The sequence below is a fragment of the Saimiri boliviensis genome, chromosome 1 (assembly GCF_048565385.1).
Source record: "Saimiri boliviensis isolate mSaiBol1 chromosome 1, mSaiBol1.pri, whole genome shotgun sequence".
NCBI lineage: Eukaryota > Metazoa > Chordata > Mammalia > Primates > Cebidae > Saimiri > Saimiri boliviensis.
In genome coordinates, this window is record NC_133449.1 from 163,512,090 (window position 1) to 163,534,649 (window position 22,560).

General features: G+C 40.1%; 1 protein-coding gene across 12 annotated transcripts in view; it reads left to right on the top strand.

Moving 5' to 3' along the window:
- PPP2R2B (protein phosphatase 2 regulatory subunit Bbeta) overlaps positions 1-22,560 on the top strand; it is a 520,898-nt gene that overhangs the window by 269,510 nt on the left and 228,828 nt on the right. The gene's annotated exons all lie outside the window — the stretch shown is intronic.

Here is a 22,560-nt window from a genome sequence, read left to right on the forward strand (position 1 = left end):
GTCTTCTCCTGAGTGTGGTGTTGTCTCTTCTCTGTTCTCACCACTTCCTGTCCTGGTCTAAACTCTTCCATCTGGCCAGGACTCCTCCTGCTTGCTCTCTCCATTTCTGTCCCATTTATTCCTGGATTCTGCACCTCTTGCTGCCTATCAACCCTTTTACTTTCTTCCACCAGTTTTCCTTCCTGCTGCTTAAGCAAGTCTCCTCATCTTTTGATTATTTGGCTATTTGGGAGGCAAACTTGTTCAGGCGGCAGGTGTTCTGATAACTGAAATAGCAGCGGAGCAGAGCAGTGGAAAATAGAAGGTTTCAACTCTGAATTAGGAGACGGAGTTTTTAAAAAGGAGGTGTTTTATTGATTCTAAGAAATTTAAAAATTATCTTCCCATATGGCCTGCTTCAGCTCACTGAGGACCCGGGCAGCTGCCAGCGCCCACTTGAATTTGTCTCCATGGAACAGAGCGACACACTGATTCGTGCCTTTAAGTATTGCTTCCACTCGACTTCTACAAAGAAAGGCTTATTGGTTTTGGAGGGGCATACTATTTGGTGTAAAGTTTAAAGGAAACTGTCGCTGAAGAAGCTGTTCCTGAGGTTGGGCATGAGGTAATATTCATCCTTAGTGACATTTTCAAAAATGTGCCCAAATAATGTAACTCCAGATTTGTTGGTGTAGAATTTGAATTGGTATGTGAGGAGTTTGTGTTTGTGTGTAAAGAGAGGGTTTTAAAAATGATTATTAAAAGGCTAAGATTTATTAGGTGCTTTCTATGTACCAGACACTGCTTCTTACTCTACATCAGGCTTCCCCAAACTTTTTACACAGGGGGCCAGTTCACTGTCCCTCAGACCGTTGGAGGGCCGCCACATACTGTGCTCCTCTTACTGACCACCAGTGAAAGAGGTGCCCCTTCCTGAAGTGCAGCGGGGGGCCGGATAAATGGCCTCAGGGGGCCGTAGTTTGGGGATGCCTGCTCTACATATAGCATATATACCAAATATATATACACACTATATATATAGCTTCATAGTATATATATATATATATATATATATATATATATATATATATATTTGAGATATTTATACACACATATATGTAGTATGTATATATTTACGTATATGTATATATACATAATATATGTATGTTGTGTGAAATATATATATATATATATATATATATATATATATATATATGCTGCTATCACTAGAGTTACCTAATCCTCAGAAGAGCCCTGGGAAAGTAGTAGTGTTATTATCGTCATTAGTTCAGTTCAGAGAAGACAACTTGCCCAAACATAAACAGCCCAAACATAAACAGCTATGTACTACAACTAAGACTTCTTAGAACTGCTAGGCTCCAGAATCTTCATCATGCTGGAAGAAAACTTTGTTATTTTGATGTAAATGAGATACCATCCATGTGTATAGTTCTTATACCTTCACAAGCCCTTTCACATATGTTTGGATTTTATTCTCATCCCCTAAGGTCAGAGTGCCAGTTTTCACTTTCCTCTGTTTTCAGCTAAGAGGGAAACTAAGGTTCAGAGAGGTAATGGAAACTTACACATCACAGAACTATTTAGCAACAGAAGTCTTAAGTTAACTCAGAGCTCTTGGGCCCTGTTCCCCATAGCATGCCAAGAAGACCACGAATCCAGGCTCCTGATCTCTTGGGTTAAATTGGGCAAGTCCCTATCTCAACTTCCCCAGCGAGTAGGAGTTCATTTAGCAAATATGCATTGAGATGTGATGATGAATAGTGTGTCAGGCATAGTGCCAGGCTTTAGTGGGACAGTGATGGATAATGCATAGTTGATCCTATGTTCACAGAGCTTACAGTCTATTGGGAAAAATCAAATGATTAATAAAGAAATTGCTATAAAGTATAATGTACATTAGGGTAGCAAATGGCAGGAAGATAGAAACCAAGTAAGATTCTGAGGAAAAAGAAGGAGTAGCCAGGTGGAGATGGGGGACAAAGTTTTCCAAAAAGGAACACTTTGAGCAGAGTGATAAGCCAAAGAAAACACTTACTATAGACTAATAAAGATCGGAGCCATAGAGACTTGAAGTCAGTGACTGAGAAAACACAGTCATGAGGCAGTGAAGGCCAAGTAAACAGCATACACAAACTTCGCACATAGACGAGCATTCAAATTCTGTCTTGACCATTCGCCAGTCGTGTGACTTTGGGCAGATTACTTGCTCTGAGTTTTCTCATCGGATATAGTTTGACTGTGTTCTCACCCAAATCTCATCTTGAACTGTAGCTCCCATAATTCCTTCCTGTTGTGGGAGGGACCCAATGGGATATAATTAAATTATGGTGGTGGTTTTCCCCATACTGTTCTCATGGTAGTAAGTCTCACAAGATGTGATAGTTTTATAAGCGGAAACCCTTTTCAGTTGGCTCTCATTCTCTTCTCTTGCCTGCTACCATATGAGATGTGCCTTTCACCTTCCACCATGATAGTGAGGCCTCCCCAGCCACATGGAACTGTGAGTCCATAAAACCTCTTTTTTTTGTAAATTGCCCAGTCTCAGGTATATCTTTATCAGCAGTGTGAAAATGAACTAATACACTATCTGTAAAGGGAGATGTTAGTAACAACACCTGACTTTCCCAAGGTTAATTGTCAGGCTTGCAAATTATGAATGCAAAGCCCCAAAACCAGTTCTGGCACATGGCACCACTACCCACCAGCTTCTCAAGCCTAAAACTTGAGAGACATCCTTGATTCTTGATGTTTCCTTACTCTACCCACACACAACAGATTGGCTAACAAGTCTTTTTTGTAGTCCCCCAAAATATCTCACAGATTTCTTCATTTATCTCTATCCCCAGTGCTATGATGTGAGTCTAAGCCACTGCCATTTCCCACCTGCACTACAGAGCCCCTACCTGGTCTCCCTGCTTCCACTCTCTGCTCCATCTAACCTCCAATCCATTCTTCACACTTCAGCTGGAGTCATCTTCTAAAAACATGAAGCAGTTGTCAGCCTGCTGCTTCAAACTCTTCAATTACTTCCCGTTCTTCTTAGTAGTAAATTTCCTACCAAGGCTCCCCTTGCAAGATCTGGTCTCTCTGCCCACAGCCTCGTGACCCAGTCTTTGCTTACTAAGCTCTGGCTGCAGGCTAGCTGCTTCATCCTTCCAGTTTTAGCTGTTAGGCCACCTCCTCAGAGGGCCTTCTCTGACCACAGCCTCTAAAGCAGGCGTCCCCAAACTACAGCCCCCGAGCCAAATGCGGCCCCGCTGAGGCCATTTAGCTGCCCTCCCCACCCCGCTGCACTTCAGGAAGGGGCACCCCTTTCATTGGTGGTCAGTGAGAGGAGCACAGTATGTGGTGGCCCTCCAACGGTCTGAGGGACAGTGAACTGGCCCCCTGTGTAAAAAGTCTGGGGATGCCTGCTCTAAAGCCTCCTGTGGTCATTGCTGCCATAGCACCTTATTTCTTTCATTCCCATTCATTATTAGAATTAGTTAATATACATTGATTTGGGGGCTTACTAAATACCTACCTTCCTCACTGAGTTGGCTGCTCTTTGAGAGCCAGAACTATTCTGATAAAAGCTCAATGAATTTCTAAATTAGCAGAGAAATTAAAGCTGGACCTTCAATAATTGATAATTAATATTGTTTATTAATACCTGTCAGAGAGACTGTTGTAAAGTGTCTGCTTATAAGCATTTGGTAAGAATTTTTCTCCACTGTCTGCCTTAATTTCCAAAGCAGAAAGGCTGACAGCCACGTAGAAGGCTTTACCCTGGCAGAGAAAGGGAAGGCCATTCTGTGTCAGTGGCTCTACTAGAGAAAGCTGCCCACAAAGCCCCTGACATTGGATCCATGCACTACATAATTTCTAGGCAAGTCCTTGGTATGTCTTTTTGTTGCTGTTGGAAACTCGAGGACCCAAGGACATTCATCACTGGAGAAGTGGTTGCTCACACACACACACACACACACACCGGTGTTAGCAGCTGGCATTTCTGCCTCAAGGATTTTTACATTTACAAGGTAATAATAAAAATGGTATTAGAAAGCTGCAGATGGTCTGTCCTATAGAGATAAATGTTGACTGCAAACTCCAACAGGAAAGTGAGATTGACTAGAAGTGTTACCAGGTAATTTAAGGCCCCACAGTGGATGTCCCTGCAGCTACCTTGGCAAGTCAATTCTGTTTTATTTCAGAGAGGAAATAAAACTTGCCTGATTGGACTTTTTTCTCCTGACAGAAATGAGGAGCTGTCACAGTGAATCACAAGAGCCAAGGCTGGCAAGGCTGGCAACACACACCAGAGGTCCAACTTCTGGGTTGCTGTCTGAATTTGAAGTTAGGGTCAAGTTTTAGGACTTGCGGTTTGTTGGCTATTCGGGATTGGTCAGTTCTTCCTCTCCAGACAGTCTCTTGCCTCTTAGTGAATGAGGCTCTGAGGTATCTTTTCTAACTGTGTGCACTTAAGAGTAGAGCTTTCAGCCGGGCGTGGTGGCTCAAGCCTGTAATCCCAGCACTTTGGGAGGCCGAGGCGGGTAGATCACAAGGACATGGTAAAACCCCATCTCTACTAAAAATACAAAACATTAGCTGGACATGGTGGCGCATGCCTGTAGTCCCAGCTACTCAGGAGGCTGAGGCAGGAGAATTGCCTGAACCCAGGAGGCGGAGGTTGAGGTGAGCCGAGATCGAGCCATTGCACTCCAGCCTGGGTAACAAGAGCGAAACTCCATCTCAAAAAAAAAAAAAAAAAAAAAAAATAGAGCTTTCAATACTGAGAAGCAGTGAAACACAGAATAAGGCCAATGATAGAGTGATAATTTTCATCAATGATTCTCTGAAAAAACACTATGCAATAGTACTTGCTCTGACGATGGAAGTGTTCTGTATTTGTGCTGTCCAACGTGGTAGCCACTAGGCACGTATGACTGTTGAGCCCTTGAAATGTTGCTAGTGCAAATAAGAAGCCGAGTTTTTAATTTAAATTTGAATGGCTGTATGTGGCTGCTGATTAACCCATTGGACAGCACAAACCTAAAATATTGTACAACTGAGTTTGAAAGAGCAAGAATGATGTGAGGACACAAAGGCGGAGTGAGAATATTGAAGAGAAGGTAGCCTAGCCCGGTGGCTCACACCTGTAATCCCAGCACTTTGGGAGGCTGAGGCCAGTGGATCACCTGAGGTCAGGAGTTCAAGACCAGCCTGGTTAACATGGTGAAAACCCATCCCTACTAAAAATGCAAAAAAAAAAAAAAAAAAAAATAGCTGAGTGTTTTGTGGTGGTTGCCTATAATCCCAGCTACTTGGGAGGCTGAAGCAGGAGAATTCTTGGACCTGGGAGGCAGGGGGTTGCAGTGAGTTGAGATGGTACCATTGCATTCAGCCTGGACAAAAAGAGCGAAACTCCGTCTTGAAACAAGAAAAAGAGCAGGTACCCCAGGAGGTTTAACCAAGCAGTTTGAGAGAGCATATCCCTAGCAATTAAGCACAGACTCTGTTGTGAGTCAGCTCTGTATTCAAATCCCAGCTCTGTCATGTTCCACCTTGGAATTTGGGCAAGTTACTTCTCCAGGATTCACAGGTCTCATCTGTGAAATGAGCATAACAAAAGAACCTATTCCCAGGGCTGTTTTAAGTATTAAATGAGGTCTATATGAAAGTACTTAATACTGTGCCTGGCATAAGTTATTATCTTAGCAACTTTGACATATTATCTTTTAATATGAAATATGATCAACTCGTATATCTAAACCCACGTCTGGATAGCAGTGTTGTTGAGCTTTGTGATCAGAGAGAAAAAGATAAGAACCAAGACAAACTTTTTCCTCTGCCAGAACCAACTGGTCTCATGTGACTATGCTGAAGCACACCTATAAGCAAAAAAATACTACCATGCCTCCATAGCCATGAATAGCTAGTGATGCCACTGTCTCACAAAATGGATGTTCTGTGACAGTGCAGTACACTGGACCACTTACAATATAATTATAGAATGAAAAAGCTGGATGAGATCTTGAAGACCAGTGATTCTTAAGCTTTCATGTACAAACGATTCACCTGAAGAGCCTGTTAAGATGCAAGTTCTGATTCAGTTGGTCTGGGTGGAGGTCAAGATTCTGCATTTCTGCCAGGACCCCAGCTCTCCCAGATGCTTCTAGTCTAGGGTCCATACTTAGAGTAACAAGGCTTTAGAGCACCTAGGTCATAAGACCAATGCCCTCTTTTTCAGATAGGGAAATAGAGACCCACAGGGGTAGACCTAAGGTCATGGGACAATGAGAAGTAGAGTCAAGGCTAAAACTAAGGTCCCTATTGCCTGCTCCCCTGTCTGGGGGCGCTTCTGTACTTCCCTAGGTAGCAGCAGTCTCTAGCATCACGTGACACTCAGCAGTTTGCATAATGACATTCTGTCATGTCCTTTTTCTATTTGTCAGCCAAGGAAAGCAAAGGGCAGAGATTACTCCACTTGTTCATACTATTCTAGTTGGTGACCGCTAATTAAGCTGGAGTAAAAATTCAAATATGCTGACTCTTTTCCCAGAGTACCTTCCATTATATCACAGCACCTCTGTTGCTTCATTTTTCATGTTGGGAAAGCTCCAGGCTGGATATGATGATGGCCAACAACATAAACCTTTATAAAGACTTTGGGGTCAGTCTGCGTAGGAGACCACACAGCAAAAACGTGAAGGAATGGAAAGAGTCAGGTACCTTTTCTTTCTTTTTTCTATATTACGAGCAAGATTCTAGAGCCATTTTACAAGCTAAGCAATACCTTAAAGGTGGTGTGCAAGCTGTTTCATGGAGGTATGTTTTATTCCTAGGGAGCCTAAAATTAATGGCAGCTCCTGGTAGGAAAGGTGGAAATGAAGTATCCAATTGTCAGGGAAAAGAGAATGTCTCCTTGGTAGGCCTGAGCTGCACAGTTTCTCAAAACAACTTGGTGGGAGAAATTGAAACGTAGACAAGTCTGGGCCCTATCACTGACTCTAGGAAATCTTGGATAAAGGCGTGTTTGTGATTGTGCACATGTGTGTATGTGCACTTAGCACACCGTCTCCCTGGCTTCTCCATGTGTTCAGTGGCACACTCAGTTCATTTTGTCATCCACCAAATCTCACAAATGTATTTTCACAATGAGTAAAATGTTACCTACAAGCCTCCCAGAAAATTCCAAAGATTTGGCCTTTTTCCTGATGTTACTTCTTTATCGGCTTTAGCTGCCAAGGTAGGGATTTGACACTTTGTAGGTCTCTTCCATCATGTGATTCGGATTCTAGGAAATAAATGATAAGAACTAGGAACTCAATGAGCTGCTGATAATTAAGGGAATTTGGGGCCTCTGCCTGTCTGGTGTAGATCACAGGTGGAGTAACATATTTAGAGCTCCCAATTGGCAAACACAGCCTTCCCCTTAAGCCGCGTCCCCTCTGCATAGTCTCAACTTGTTGGGATGCCTGGTTAGCCAGTAAGGTATCACTTACATAAAATACCACTTTTAAACCACTCCATTTTTTTTCCCTCAGGTGCAATTTGTAGTACAGGCTCATCTGCTTTACTATGTTCCATTGCTATCAATGAATTATAAGACCAGTGCAAACACAGAACTCATTGAATAAAGAGGGTTTTGGCTAGAGCAAAAATTAAAGTATGTTAGGCAATGTCACTCCATCTTCTGCTCAAATATCTCGGGTAAATGAGGAATCATCTATCTGCTTTCCATTTTCAAAACCATTGATTTTTGTTGCAATTAGACAACAAAGACCTAGACCAGGCAGGATTCGTTCTCCATTTTTGAAAACAGCATTCAAGGATCCCAGCTGTTTTATTGACTTTCTCTAATTCCAAGGGTTGGGGGGAGGGGTGAATGTGCCTTGAGTCAGCGTGCCATCATTGCTGGATAAAGAAAAGAGTGTTTCTGCGGTCTGGGGAAAGGTTTGCAGATGACTTCATGTGCAAATGGCTCAAGGTCCCCAAATGGTTTCTCAGTCCTCAACTTTCTATGTAATAAGAGCCATGGCTATTTCTGAGCACAGTGTGACCTGCATTCTATTGATCTAAGCATTTGGCTAATCACTCTCTGCAATTAAATCCTTCTCCTTGCAATAAAGTTAATCTCTTCCCAGCACATAAAATCTGACCTCACAGCTTGAGGAGGAGAATTGCTGTTGTTTATGCTGCCATCTTGGGACCCAACAGCTTTATTCTGAAGGCTGAAGCAACTCTTGGAGTTTGAGAAGTTATACTCCCCTCAAATTTAAGTGTTAGAATGCTTTCTTCGCTTCTGGATATGAAGCCCCACCTAGGCTGCCTTGTTTCTGCCCAGCCTCATTTCTTCTCCAGAACTCATTATGGAGTGTGAAACACTGAATGTTATGCTTTTCCTCAGGCAAACTGCTCCTCTTTGATTTCAAGGCCATTTGCACATATTTTGCAATGATTCTGTTTACCATTTTTGTTCCAGCTTGAAGCGATTTGTATCTGATATATAATAGTGTCAGAAAATCCACAGTCTCCATCCTACCTTCAGTTTAAGCTTTCTAAGGGACTCCTCATTGCTTCTAAAGAGATTCTGATTTTGTCTTTCTAAATAACATCAGAAGAGTCAATAATTCATTCGGCAAATATTTATTGAGTGACAAGTCACAGCCCTAGCTCTGAAGATGTTTATGATGTTATTGATAATACAGTCAATTTTAAATGCAATGAATCAGAGCAGGGGTGGAGGGAATGGAGGGGAGAGAGAGCAGGCAACAGAACTATGAACTTTGTGCACAGATGGCCTTGGATTCCAGTCCCGCGTCTGCCAGATGCTAGTAGTAACACATAGAGAAAGGCACTGGTCTTTAAGCTTCAATTTTCTCTCATCTTTTTTTTTTTTTTGGTGGGTGGGGACAGGGTCTGACTCTGTTGCTCAGGCTGGAGTGCAGTGGTGCGATCTTGGCTCACTGCAGCCTCCACCACCCGGGTTCAAGCAATTCCCCTGCCTCAGCCTCTTGAGTAGCTGGGACTATAGGCACATGCCACCACGCTTGGCTAATGTTTTTTGTATTTTGGCCAGAATGATCTTGATCTCCTGACCTCATGATCTGCCCACCTCAGTCTCCCAAAGTGCTGGGATTACAGGCATGAGCTACCATGCCCTGCTCCTTTCATCTTTAAAAACAAAGATGAAAGTACCTACTTCATTGGGTTATTGTGAGGATTAAATAATGTATCTTAAGATGCCGATAACAATGCCCAGTGCCTAGGAATTAATGCTCAATAAATGTTAGCTCGATAAATATATAGCTGTGATTATAATTACATAATTATTACCTGATTTTCTCACAACAACTGTATGAAGCAGGTACCATTATTTCCCCTACTTTGCATATGGAAAAACCAAGGCTTAGAGAAGCAAAATAATTTGCCAAAATCCACATAGTTTATAAGTGTCAGACTTAAACCCAGGAATGCCTAACTTGGGCTCATATTCTTTACCATTACCCCAGGGTGACTGGGCTAAACTTTCCTTATATTTTCAGGAACTGCATATGTCGTAGGGCTTTGAAAAATTTAATTTCCTAGCCCTGCTAATGATGACTTAAATAAAGCCACATGACTTAGCTAGAATATAATATTTTCAAATATTCATTCTATTGTGTTTTCTTCTCCTGATACCTGGTATTTCTCTTAACATAAACAAATTTTATTAAATGCCTAATTAAAACTGGTTAGATTCTCACTTATAACCATTCTCAGTTCTGAATTTAAATTTAATGACATGTTAAAATATTAATGACCTTTATCTTTAAAAGTGTCTAAATTGTACTAAAATTAACAAATGTGGCTGATAATCCCCAGCACTGTCTTAAAACATTCCCTCACACGAGGCATTTGCTGGGGCTTACTTAGTTCTAATGTCAGGCTTCAGACAGTACTGAGAAATACACAATGTAGGGAAATTTTGCATTACAAATTGCCTGGGGATTTGATCTCCTAACACTTAAAAAGTGTTCTAATTTCAGCTAAATAATAGTAGCTATAAAGCATTTAGACATGGATGGCGTTAGGCATGCGCTCTACGGAATAAATATGTTTCTGAGAGAGAAGGAGCATTTGGAGCATATGAGGGGAGCAATTCATAAGCTGAATTTCAGTCCTCCTCTCCCTGTGTATTCTGCTTTCTCTGACATGGACTTTCCTTATGGCTCTGGTTCCAGCTCCTTGAACATCTTATTAATGTTGATAGTGAGGACAGGAGTAAAATTTATCTGAAGCTTAGTTCTAATAGCCAGGTTGGACTCCTTCCAATTCCCCAGAAGTCCTGTGGGTTCAAAATACTTGCATAACTAACTAATGCTGGCTTCTGAGCCTTGGGGCACAAGTTAAAGGCTTGATCTCTGTTTCTTGTAAGCATGTCCTTTGTGGAAAGACCTCACTATATCCTTATCCCACCCTCACCATGATTCGGAATGTCCAAGCTGAGGAGAAAATGTTTACCAACCTACTGACAAAACCCTACTTGTAGGAAATCCCATGTCTTATCTGGCTAAATAACTTGGACCATATGTTCAGGTTCCAGAGCTTGGGATTTTTCAGAACAAGCTGAAATGTGCCTATTTGCATCACCTGGGGATATTGAAATTCCAAGCACAAGTTCATTTTCACATAACTCATTATCCTCACTTGGATTTGGTGCTTAATGTGAACTTTGACAACAGATGGAGTGAGATGATGCTTCAGGAGCACTTACTAATTCTTTTGTGTTCACAAATACACACAAATAGTGATAATATGCACTCAAATTTCCAAAGCTAGGCAGTGCCCTCAGGTATTCATTTGCCACCCCCCTGTTGAGTTCTTGGGTAGAATTTAATTATCCAACAAATTTGGAGATAGCTTTGCCAGATGTTGGGTACTGACCCAGACATTTCCAATGGAAGGATCTGATGCATTCTAGAGAGAGCAGGAAAAGCAAATTTGGGAAATGAGACTCTGGATGGGAGAAAAGGGGGTGTGAAACTGGGACTAGAGCTTGAAATTTGTGGTAAGTTCCTCAGAGTCAGATATTACTCCTTAAGCTCCAAGAACCATCGGATATTTGTGAGAGTCATTCAGGAAAGTCTGAGAATATCGCCTCCACCTCAGTTAGTCATAAAGAATCTCATCATTTGGACCAAGCCGAGGAGGCAGCTTTTGTCTGTTCACAATAAAAACAGAATTACCCCGTTGATTTGAATGACAGACACATGCAGCTGCTCCTCCCTTTCATTCCAGCATGGTTAAGTGGGGCCACTTGGAGCACTAACTAATCTTCGAATTTGGGCTTAGTTCTGGAGAAGTTGTTATTGCAATTATAATTTGTTAATAAAATGTATTAATAAGATTATGATAATAGCCAGGATTTATTAAGTGTGGATTTTGCACCAGGCACTGTGCTAAGCACTTGTACATCCCTTTCACTCTTATAGCACCCTTATTAAGTAGGTAATTATAATGTTCCCATTTTATGGGTGAGTGAATAAAGCTTAGTCTTTTAACATAAATGCCTAAGGTCCTACAGCCAATAAGAGGCAGAAGCAGGCAGCCTGACCCCACAGCCTGTATCTTCCCATCACCCTCACCGTGAACTAGATTTACTGATGCTGATTTCCCCATCCAAGGGCATCTGCTGTGCTCCGGTCTCCACTCAAAAGGTTATAGAGGGGCCTTAGTTTTTTTTCTAGTATGATTGTATATTTGACAGTTAAAATTGTGTATATTGGAAGTATACAACTTGATTTGATGTATGTGTTGTAAAATATTAGCCACAGTCAAATTAATTGACGTATCACCTCACATAGTTACCTTTTTTGCTGTGTCTATATGGCCAGAACGCTTAATATCTGTCCTCTTAGCAAATTTCAAGTCTACAGTTGCAATAATGTTAATTATAGTCACATTGCTATGCATCAGATCTTCAGAACTTATTCATTTTGCGTAACTGAAACTTTGTACTCCTAAACCAGCATGTTCTCATTCCCTATCCCTTCAACCCCTGTTAACCACTATCCTTCTCTGTTTTTATGTTTAACTATTTTAGATTCTACATATAAGTGGGATCGAGCAGTATTTATCATTCTGCATTCAACTTATTTCACTTCGCATAATGTCCTCCAGGTTCATCCATGTTGTTGAACATGGCAGGATTTCCTTCCTTTCAAAGGCGGAATGATATCCTAGTATATATACACACACATATATACAACTGTGTCTGTGCAAGTGTGTATATATGAATGTGTATATATGTACACATACACCACATTTTCTTCATCTAGTCCTCTGTTGACAGGCATCTACATTGCTTCTATATATGGCTATTGGGAATGGTATTGCAATGAACATGAAAATGTGGGTCTCTCTTGGAGATCCTGATTTCATTTCCTTGGAGGGGCCCCTATCTTGAACCCTGAGTCATTCCTGCCACATCCAAGCACAGTTGATTAGACTGAAGGGCAGGAGTACAGAAAGGTAGCCAATCCATAGATGGGCTTATGACTTTTTATGTGACCTAGTCCCCTTTATCCCCCACAAAAAAATTAGCTGTGTCTGTCAGATTTCTTCTCTTGGGAGTTGACACTAGAAAAAAATACCATCAGAGTATTTAGCTCTGAGAACTTAAGATGGAAGAAGACTATGAGATCAAGTCTGAGCTGTGAAGTAATGAGGCAGCAGTGACTATGAAGAGGCAGAAAAAACTCATTTGGTAGAGAGAGCATTAGAGAGTGCCCACCAAGAAGTAGGGTCTTGAGGAAGAAAAGAAATAGCCAGCAGCCTGGGATGCCCCCAACCTTGATGCCTTTCTGGTACCAGTACACAGGAATCCTTACAATACACAATTGTGAGAATGAAGTGAGATAATTTATTTAAATTATCCAGCAGAATGCCTAAGGCATAGATAGGTAATCAGTACAAGTCAGTAATACTATTTTGATTATTAGAAATTTTAATATAATTAACTTTTATTTGGAAATTACAGGATATTCTCTCATTTCAAGTTTATCAAGATGCATGGAGCTAGAGCTATGAAAAGCCATATTCTTCCTTTCATCATTGAATTGGGTTCCTTAATTGTTATAATAATTCAAATTTCAGCTTATGATTATCTTCTTAGTTTTTTTTTTTTCAGATCGATTCTACATCCACTAATGAATTATCGTGTTGAGCAATGGGAGAACTATTCCCATAATCCGTTTTCCTTCAATCCGCCTTCTGATGCTAATGAGAAGTACCATGGAGACATCAGCCATTAGTATACATGGGCTGGTATAAATCATGGACTATGGATCATTGAGCATCTTTGTTGTAAAACAAATGGCCTGTGGTCAGTTAATCATACGAAGAAACATCTCCAGGGCCTCCTGGCTTTATTCATAACCCCTAAATTCGTTTGCAGTTTTATAAACAGAACATCTGTTAAAATATGCAGAAATTACAATCATTGTCATTAGCAGAGAGCTATATAGCTGTGGCAGATTTTTTCTTAAGCTTTTGATGGTGATCTCCTCTATCTGTGATTCATGCTTCATTTCCAGTCTTGCTGAATCTCTTTTGTTCACCTCTGTTCTTTTGGGTTGCAGCACTTTTAACCCAAGACTCATGAGTGGACATATGTTTTCTCCCGCTAGATTGGCACCGTGCCATTGTGCAGCATGGCACACTGACTGCAGCCTGTCTATACCTCCTTACAAAATTGTGTATTTTGGTTTCAATATGTATGTCTTCCAGCAGCCAGAAGCTGAGAAACCCTAATTGGTTTCACACCTCTTTTACTGACCTTGGACTCTTATAGTACTGGCATTTAACCAAAATAGAGCTCCCCACTACCACCAGCAGCAACCCAAATCTTTCATATTCATTCTCTTTCTCTCTCTCTCTCTCTTTCTGTTAAAATTTGTACTGTGTTAACAATTTAAATTAGGCTAGTGCCAATAACATCTAAGTCAAAGACAAGGAGAAGTATGTTCATTGCTAGAAAACAAGATTTGCTCTTAGAACCTCGATTGACTTCCTCATTGTTTAGTGAAGGAATCATTACTCCATCTAAGAACTGAGGAGTAGGTAAACTTTCTTTGGCCATTGCTTTGTTCCTGCCCTGGAATGGGAATCAGCGAACATTTTCTACTGATATTGAAAAGTCACCTCAGAGTATTCAGTGTATCTGTCACCTATTTTTATATATACGGTTTTATACATTCTCAAAGTCACTCTGGCTGAGCCTGAATAGATCCTTTTAAACAGGCTCACAAGGAAAAGAAGACAGCAGTGAAGTGGCTAAGATAGCAGACTCTGAGGTCAGACAGACGTGGACCTGATTCTCAGATCTACTATTTGTTAGCTGTATACCCTGGAGAAAGTTAACTCCTGAAGCTACAATTCCCTTCTATAGTATTAGTGCCTACCTCATCAAGATATTGATAGGATTCAAAGAGATAATCCAAGCAAAGCACCTTGCTATGTGCCTCAACATTGTTAAGTGCTGAGTCAATATTTGTTTCTACTGCTGATAAATTTTTTGTTTGTTCTCAGTATCAATGCATGATTAGATTATGTTAGGTGTTGATTTTATCATTAGTAGAACATTCTTTCAATTAAGTACTTATTTAAATGATAGCAACCATTTGTCTTACAATAATCTAAGATCCTGCTCTAGGCTCAGTATGCTGGTGAATGTTGTATGGTATGTGAAGATTTATCTTCTGCATATACCTATCAATGGGTAGGAATCATCTTAGAATGTGTCCAAACCAAATACTGTGGAAGCTGTGGATTAGAGAAATGAATTACCATCTAGGGAAGGCTTCATCAGGGGAGGCTGGGGAAGCCATATCTCCAGTGATATGTGAAGGGAGAGAACAGGGTAAGTCTCCTTGGAAGATTAAAAACAAAATGAGGCAACCAAGTGAAAAAAATTGGAATAAAATAGACAAGGAAAGGGCCAATTTGCCTTCTGGGGGAATGAAAAAGAATTAGAGGGTAAAAGCCAATTAAAGGCTCAAAACCAGACCCACCAAGTCCCTGAAGATACTGGGGATAAAAATGGAAAGCTCCTAAGGAGGCTAAAAATAAGACAAATGCCTGTCTCGGATGGAGTGATTACTAGGAGGGAGACTCTGAAAGGAGATTGACGGCTTGTTTGTCTACTTTCTAGCCTGTACCTGAGACAAGCTCCAGTTTTCTTCCATATTCATGGCACTTACTGGCACTTGTGGCTGCACAGCTCCCTGCTAACCTCTGAACTCCAGTAGCTAAGCCAGCCGTCTTTAGGCAGCCACTTTCTTGCTTTCAAAAGGAAAATTGCAGTTGTGCGTTGGAGTCCTGAGCCCCAATTAACATGTCAGGCTCTGAAACAAACAAATACAGATAACAAAGAGGGAGATAATGTTTTAAAATTAGGTTCTCAGGGGTCCCCCATTAATTTGGAGATCACCAGACAGTTACTGCATGTTCAATAAATATCATTTGATGGCAATAATGTGCTTAGCTGCTGGTAGTCAGAGATGCGCAGCAGATAGGTTTCTTTAAGCACAAGGTTACAAATATACCTTGCTATATCACACTCAGCACAGATGCAGTGACTTTCAGCTTTACAACTCTTGCGAGCATGAATTCCTCCAGAGGCCAGAAAGATGGGTGTTATTGTCCTCTGCTAAAAATAAAAGAAACAAAGCAGGAAAGCTGGTTTGAAAAATCCAGATGGCGAGTTCAGTATACACAGACTCCCTGTATAATGTTCAGTACACACAAAACCACTGCATAATCAGATACACTATGTAAATACCCAGAGGTTGTTTAGTGGGGTGGCTTGTGGAAATGAAAAAATTAGCAATAGTGGCATGGATTTTTTAAAAAGCAATTATTTGCTTTATGTGATGACAAGAATCCACAGATGGTGCATCCTCAAGTTCTTGAGTGTCCTGTAAGCTAAAGCATGATTGTAGTCACATTACAAATGGCAGCTGAAAGAGCGTATGTGAGAGCCCTTTATTCTGCTGATTGCGATGGAACAGTGCCTGTTATTGTATGGATCATGGTGGAGCACTTTTATGGTGTGAGGACCTAGTGGGAACATTGAGAGCTAACAGAGGGTTAACTCCCAAAACTTTCGGAAGCCTTTAGCGGATTTACTACTTCCACCTTAAAAGGAGAAGAAATTATGGGGTGGAGTCACAGGCTGGTGAAATCAAGCTGATTCTTCCCATTGCCAATGGTACTACATTAAGTCACTCTCTCTACTACAAAAGTTCAGAGTGGACCTTAATTAGTAGCAGTAATCACAAGGTGATGGTACTCACTAGGAACCAATGGCCTAACTAAGGGAAAATGTGTGCTTCCTGGCTAGACTTGGAAGCTACAAAACAAAGAATGCCTTTTGGCTTCCTAAGTTTGGATTGATTAGTTCAATTTTCTACCCTAAGTCTGTAGATAAGACTTCCCAAATTGTACATTTGTTCAATCAGCAAATCTTTATTAATCATCAGTTATAAGCCAGGTCCTCTGCTAGTTATTATGGAAATATGCTGTTTCTGTGGCTTATCGTTACCTTTATCTCAGAGATCTCATCTTATTTGCTTTGCTTCACCCAGGGCACTTGGCATGGTATATGGCACATTGTAGGCACTCTGTGAATGTAAATTAAAAGTAAAAGAATGTTTTTTAGGTCCTTGAGGAATCGCCACACTGTCTTCCACAATGGTTGAATTAATTTACATTCCCACCAACAGTGTAAAAGTGTTCCTATTTCTCCACATCCTCTCCAGCATCTGTTGTTTCCCGATTTTTTAATGATCACCATTCTAACTGGTGTGAGATGGTATCTCAATGTGGTTTTGATTTGCATTTCTCTGATGACCAGTGATGATGAGCATTTTTTCATATGTTTGTTGGCCTCCTGTATGTCTTCTTTTGTAAAGTATCTGTTCATATCCTTTGCCCATTTGACCCAGCAATCCCATTACTGGGTATATATCCAAAGGATTATAAATCATTCTACTACAAGGACACGTGCACACGAATGTTCATTGCAGCACTGTTTACAATAGCAAAGACCTGGAACCAACCCAAATGCCCAACGATGATAGACTGGATAGGGAAAATGTGGTACATATACACCATGGAATATTATGCAGCCATCAAAAACGATGAGTTCACGTCCTTTATAGGGACATGGATGAACCTGGAAACCATCATTCTCAGCAAACTGACACAAGAGCAGAAAATCAAACACTGTATATCCTCACTCATAGGCGGGTGTTGAACAATGAGAACACATGGACACAGGGAGGGGAGCACTACACACTGGGGTCCGTTGGGGGGAAATGGGGGAGGGGTGGGGGGGTGGGGAGGTGGGAAGAGATAGCATGGGGAGAAATGACAGATACAGGTGAGGGGACGGAAGGCAGCAAAGCACACTGCCATGTGTGTACCTATGCAACAATCTTGCATGTTCATCACATGTACCCCAAAACCTAAAATGCAATAAAAAAAAAAAAAGAAAAAAAAAAAAAGAATGTTTTGCCATTTGTAGCTACCAGAGCAGTCAGATGTGAAGGAAGTGGTGTTCTATCTCATGATAACCTAAACTTATCACTTGATAAAAATTGCATTGCACATTTGTCAGGCCAGGTGGGTTATTTTAAGTTCTGCTCACTCTATAGTTTGTGATGGCTCAAGGAAGAGACATATATACACTTGGATGTATGGGAGAAGATCCCTTGAGTTAATCCATTTCACCAGCACACATGGACCCTTCATGAAGATGCTCTTGGTTTTTTTCATTACCCATTTGGTTAAGAAGAAGATGCCACTGCATGTTAAATCCTCCTCAGATGTGGGATCATTGTAATGCCGTTTCTATATGGGTGTTATCTATTGGTGTACCATTGTTTGAGTCAGCAGCAAAACACGCTGAATGAATGTGTGAAGAGGTGAAACAGAGATGCTTGTTAGGCAAGAACTAGGCAGCTGAATGCAATAGTGGAATGCAAAGTGACAAAAAGTAGGGATAATGTATGTGCAGGCACGTTTATACCCAGTTGAACAGAGATAAAATGTGCATAGATAAAAATGATAGTTACTAATGATGACAAAGAATTATCATGTGCTAGACACTATGCTGGTCATTTTATGTGTGTTATTCTATCTAATCTTCTATTTTTTAGTCAGCAAATTGACTTTTTCAGCTTTGAGATGTAATTGACAAAATAGTTTATATTTAAGTTGCACAACCTGATGTTTTGATATACTATACCTAGCGAAATGATTCCACAATCAAACTAATTAACATATCACCTCACATAGTTATATTCTGTGGATTTTTTGTTTTGTGCATATGTGATTAGAATAACATCTACTCTTAGCAAATTTCAAGTGTATAACACATTACTAACTGTAGTCACCATGCTGTTTATTAGGTCTCTGGAATTTATTAGGCCAACAGCTCCCCAGTACCTCACTCCTCATCCCCTGTTAATCACCCTTCTACTCTTGTTTCTATGAGTTCAGCTTTTTTAGATATCACATGTAAGTGAGATCATGCAGTATTTGTCTTTCTGTGTGTGGATTATTTTATATAGCATAATGTGTTAGGTTCTTTCATGTGGTCACAAATGGGAGGGTTTCCTTTTTATGGCTGAATAATATTCCATTTTTTATGTATACCACATTTTCTTTATTAATCTGTTGAGAAATCCTTCAGTCATTTCTATATCTTGGCTATTGTGAATAATGCTACAATTAATATGGAAGTTTGCATATCTTTTCAAGATAGTGATTTTATTTCCTTTGGATATATACCCAGAAGTGGAAGCCTATCTAATATTCTTAACAGTCCTTATAAGATGGGTACTTTCACCAGCCCCATTTTATAGATAAAGAAACTGATAGCCTGTTTATGACCATGAAGCTAAGAACCGATTTTCTTAATCACTACACTGAATTGCTATGTAAACATTTAATATAATGTGATTAAAAAATTATTTTTTCTTTGCCTCCATATTTTCATTTCACACAAAAAAGTAGGGGGTGGGGGAAGAAACCACTATTTGTTGTCTTGGTTTTCCTGTTTCAGAAAATTAGTCCAATCCCATTTGATTGGCTCCCAATGGAACCAATAAATTGGATGAGTCAGTGGTTCTGGAAAAATTCTTAAAATGAAACTGTACCATATTAATATGATTAGTCATATCACTAAAATAGAGACAATTCATAAGGACTGTTTTCAAAATCCTAAGTAAAAACATAAAGCAATAGGATGTGCAAACAGTTGATAATGGCATTTGGTATTGAAGGAAATCGTTTGTGCAATTACCTTTGATTCAAACCAAATTGGAAGCAAATATCAGCCCTTTTTTCCATGTTTTTCTGGGTTACTCAACTGTAGAATTATTGGAGTTATTATATGCGCATTTCTGAGCAGCTCTGTACTTGTCTATTTAGTCAGAACTAAAAAGGAAGTGAGCATGCATAGCAACCCATTTTATTTATAGCTCTGCTTTGGCAGTTTATTATAAGTGTAGCCACTTGTTAGCATAAGTTAAAAGCTATTACACTTTGATGACAACTGTCGTTAGGTAAAGTTATCTGAATAAGCTTGGGTCTCCACTGACAAATGAAAGATGTAAATTTCTCATGCACTTTCAATGAGTAATTAGTGCAGATCTCCCATTTGCTGTGCGAAGTTCAAGATCATTTTATTTACTAACATGACTAAAAGAAGATCAGTTTTAGTTCAAGTAGGAAATTGATTGCGGTTGACCAAAGAAGACTGAAGACCTTCATAAGAGTATCAAACTATTTTTCCAAGCTAAGCTATAGTCATTAGCTCTGTGCAGATATCTTTCTTTGGTCACAATCCTATTTGTGAAGTTAAGATAAAGGCCAATTTTACTGGTCTTTTGGGATGAAGAGTTACTGGACAGAGTCAAACTAAGTCTACTTTCTATAGTAGCATTTCTCAAAAAGGTATTCAGAATTTCCTGAAACATGTGTCAAAAATTTCTGAGCTCTACTCAATACCTGCTGAATCAATGTCTTGTCATGGTCACCTAGAAAGCTGCATCTAGTGAATATGACTCACTGTGGGGACCACTGAGCAAATTGGTCTCCCTGTATTTAGACACCATGACCTCAGCCCTTACCTTTGTCTCAGCATTGTAGTTGCAGCTCAGTATAACCCTAGAAACAGAGAACTGAATCTTTTTAGCTCTGTTGCCCACTCTTAGCTCCTCTATACTCTCCTTATTTCTAACCCTAAACATGTATCAGCTGATTTAAAAATTCCACTTGGGAATAGGCAGCAATATCCAGTAATAGGAGCACTTACTCTAGAGTCAGACTGTCTGGGTTTTAGTCCCAGCTCAGCTATTTATGTCTTTATACACAGCTGAGCATATATGCTCTTGGCCAAGCTGTTGTGTGATCTTAACATCCATGAGCCTCCATTTCCTCAGTTGTAAAATTACAGTAACAAAAACAACTGACTCAATAAGGTTATTGTAGGGATTAAGTAAGTTAATTAAATGAATTACTACTTGGATCCACTTTTACTTACAATTACTCCCTGTATTATTTCATCTACTCTTGTGACTTGAAATAGTATCTATTCTATATGTTAACAACTCCAAAATTCATATTTTTAGTCCTGTCTGCTCTCCTGAATTCCAGATTTACATATGCAACTGCTGCTTCAAAATTTCTATTTGTATGTCTAATAAAATATCTTAGACTTAATATTTCCAACTAAACTCCTGATTATCTCCTGAACAAGCCTTTTTCGCCTACAACTGTCCCTTCCTCAGTTGATAGCAACTTTATCCTTATAGTTCTTCAGGCCAAAAACTTTGCAGTAATTCTTTATTCACACCCCACATGCAATGCATCAGAAAATGCTATTGAATGTACTGAAAAAATCTACACGGAATCTAATCTTTTTTCATCACTTTCACTGCTACCATGTGGATGCAAGCAAGTATCTAATGTACATTGTTGCAGCAGTTCCCTGCTTCCACTTTTACTGCTGACCCGCAAATCTCTTCTCCACACAGTAGCTATATTGATTCTATAAAAATTTAGGTCAGATCACGTCACTCTTCTGTTCAGAATCTTTCAATGACTCCCTTCCTCGCTCCGTGTGAAAAAGGGCCCTCATGATGGTCTACAAGACCATCATCTGCCCTTCAGTTTATTCTCTGACCTCACTTCCTACTGCTTTCGGCCTGCTCAATAGCCTTCTTGCTGCTGCTTGAACTCCCCAGTCTGGAAGTGCATTGGCAGGTTCTTCTACCTGAGCTCCTGTTCTTCCAGACATCTGCATAGGCAATTTCCTTGCTTCTTCAAGTCTTTAAGTGTTATCTTTTCAATGAAGCCTTTCTTGAGAACCTATTTGAAATGGCAGTCCTCTTGCACCTTTAGCCTTTCTGATCTACCTTAACCTATTCTATTGCTTCCCCAATAGTCACCTTCTAACATACTATGTACTTTACATATTTATTGTTTATTACATGTCTCCCTCCATGAGAATCTGTGTTCCAAGAGGATACTTGTTTTGTTCATTGTTATACCTCCAACATTCTAGAATAGTACTTGGCATATATATATAGTAAGTGGTCAACTACATGTTAGGTGGATGAATGCAAGAACAAGGTGGCATTGACTTAGAAGATAGTTTGTAATTTCCCACAGGTTTCTAGCTGGGATCTTGAACTATTTAACATTTTGCCACTGTATTGGCCAGGAATGTGTGGTTAAACAGGCTGAAAATTTTTACTGAAAATTTGCTTAATCAAAACTTAGGCACACACACCTGAAAAGTTCAACAGAACACTAGTTTTGGGTAAGGCTTGATCTAGAGCCTAGCTATGTCATCAGGTTCAGTAGTCTCTGTCCTCTGCTTTCTAACTAGACCCAGCAGCTGTTCCAGCCTCTTTGTGTTAGAAAATTATCTGCCATAGTAAAGGGCTCCACATCTCCTTCAATCCTTAGGAAACATCTCCTAACATCTCATTAGCTCTGTTTGGATTCTATGCTTATCCCTAAATGTATTCCCTATATTCAGTAAGATGGAATACCTGATGAATTAGACCAATTAAGGCCTCACTCTCATGTGGAGGGAGGAATCAGCACCTCCCAAATTTTACTTGAGGATAAGAAAAGGGAAAGTTAGGGGATTACTGGCAAAAGAAGAAAAGAATGGGTTGCTGGGAGACAGCCAGTGGTCTGGTATAATAAATTGTAGTGAGTGTGTGCTTATTAAATTAAATATGGTAGCATAAGGTTTGGGGATTGAAGCCAAAATAACATATGGAAAAACTGATGGATTTCTTCATTCATTCAAGAAGTGGAATAGCATCTGCAAAAGCACAGAGGTATGAAAATGTTTGACATGTTTGGAGAGCTTTGAGGATTGAGTGTGAAGAGAGTAAAAGTAATATGTTAGAATCTTCTCAATGTAGCAGTGAAAATCTGGACCTAACTCTCATTGGTCCAAGTTGGATTTTTCTTAATGCCTGAACCAATCACTGTTGCCAGGGGCAGGGA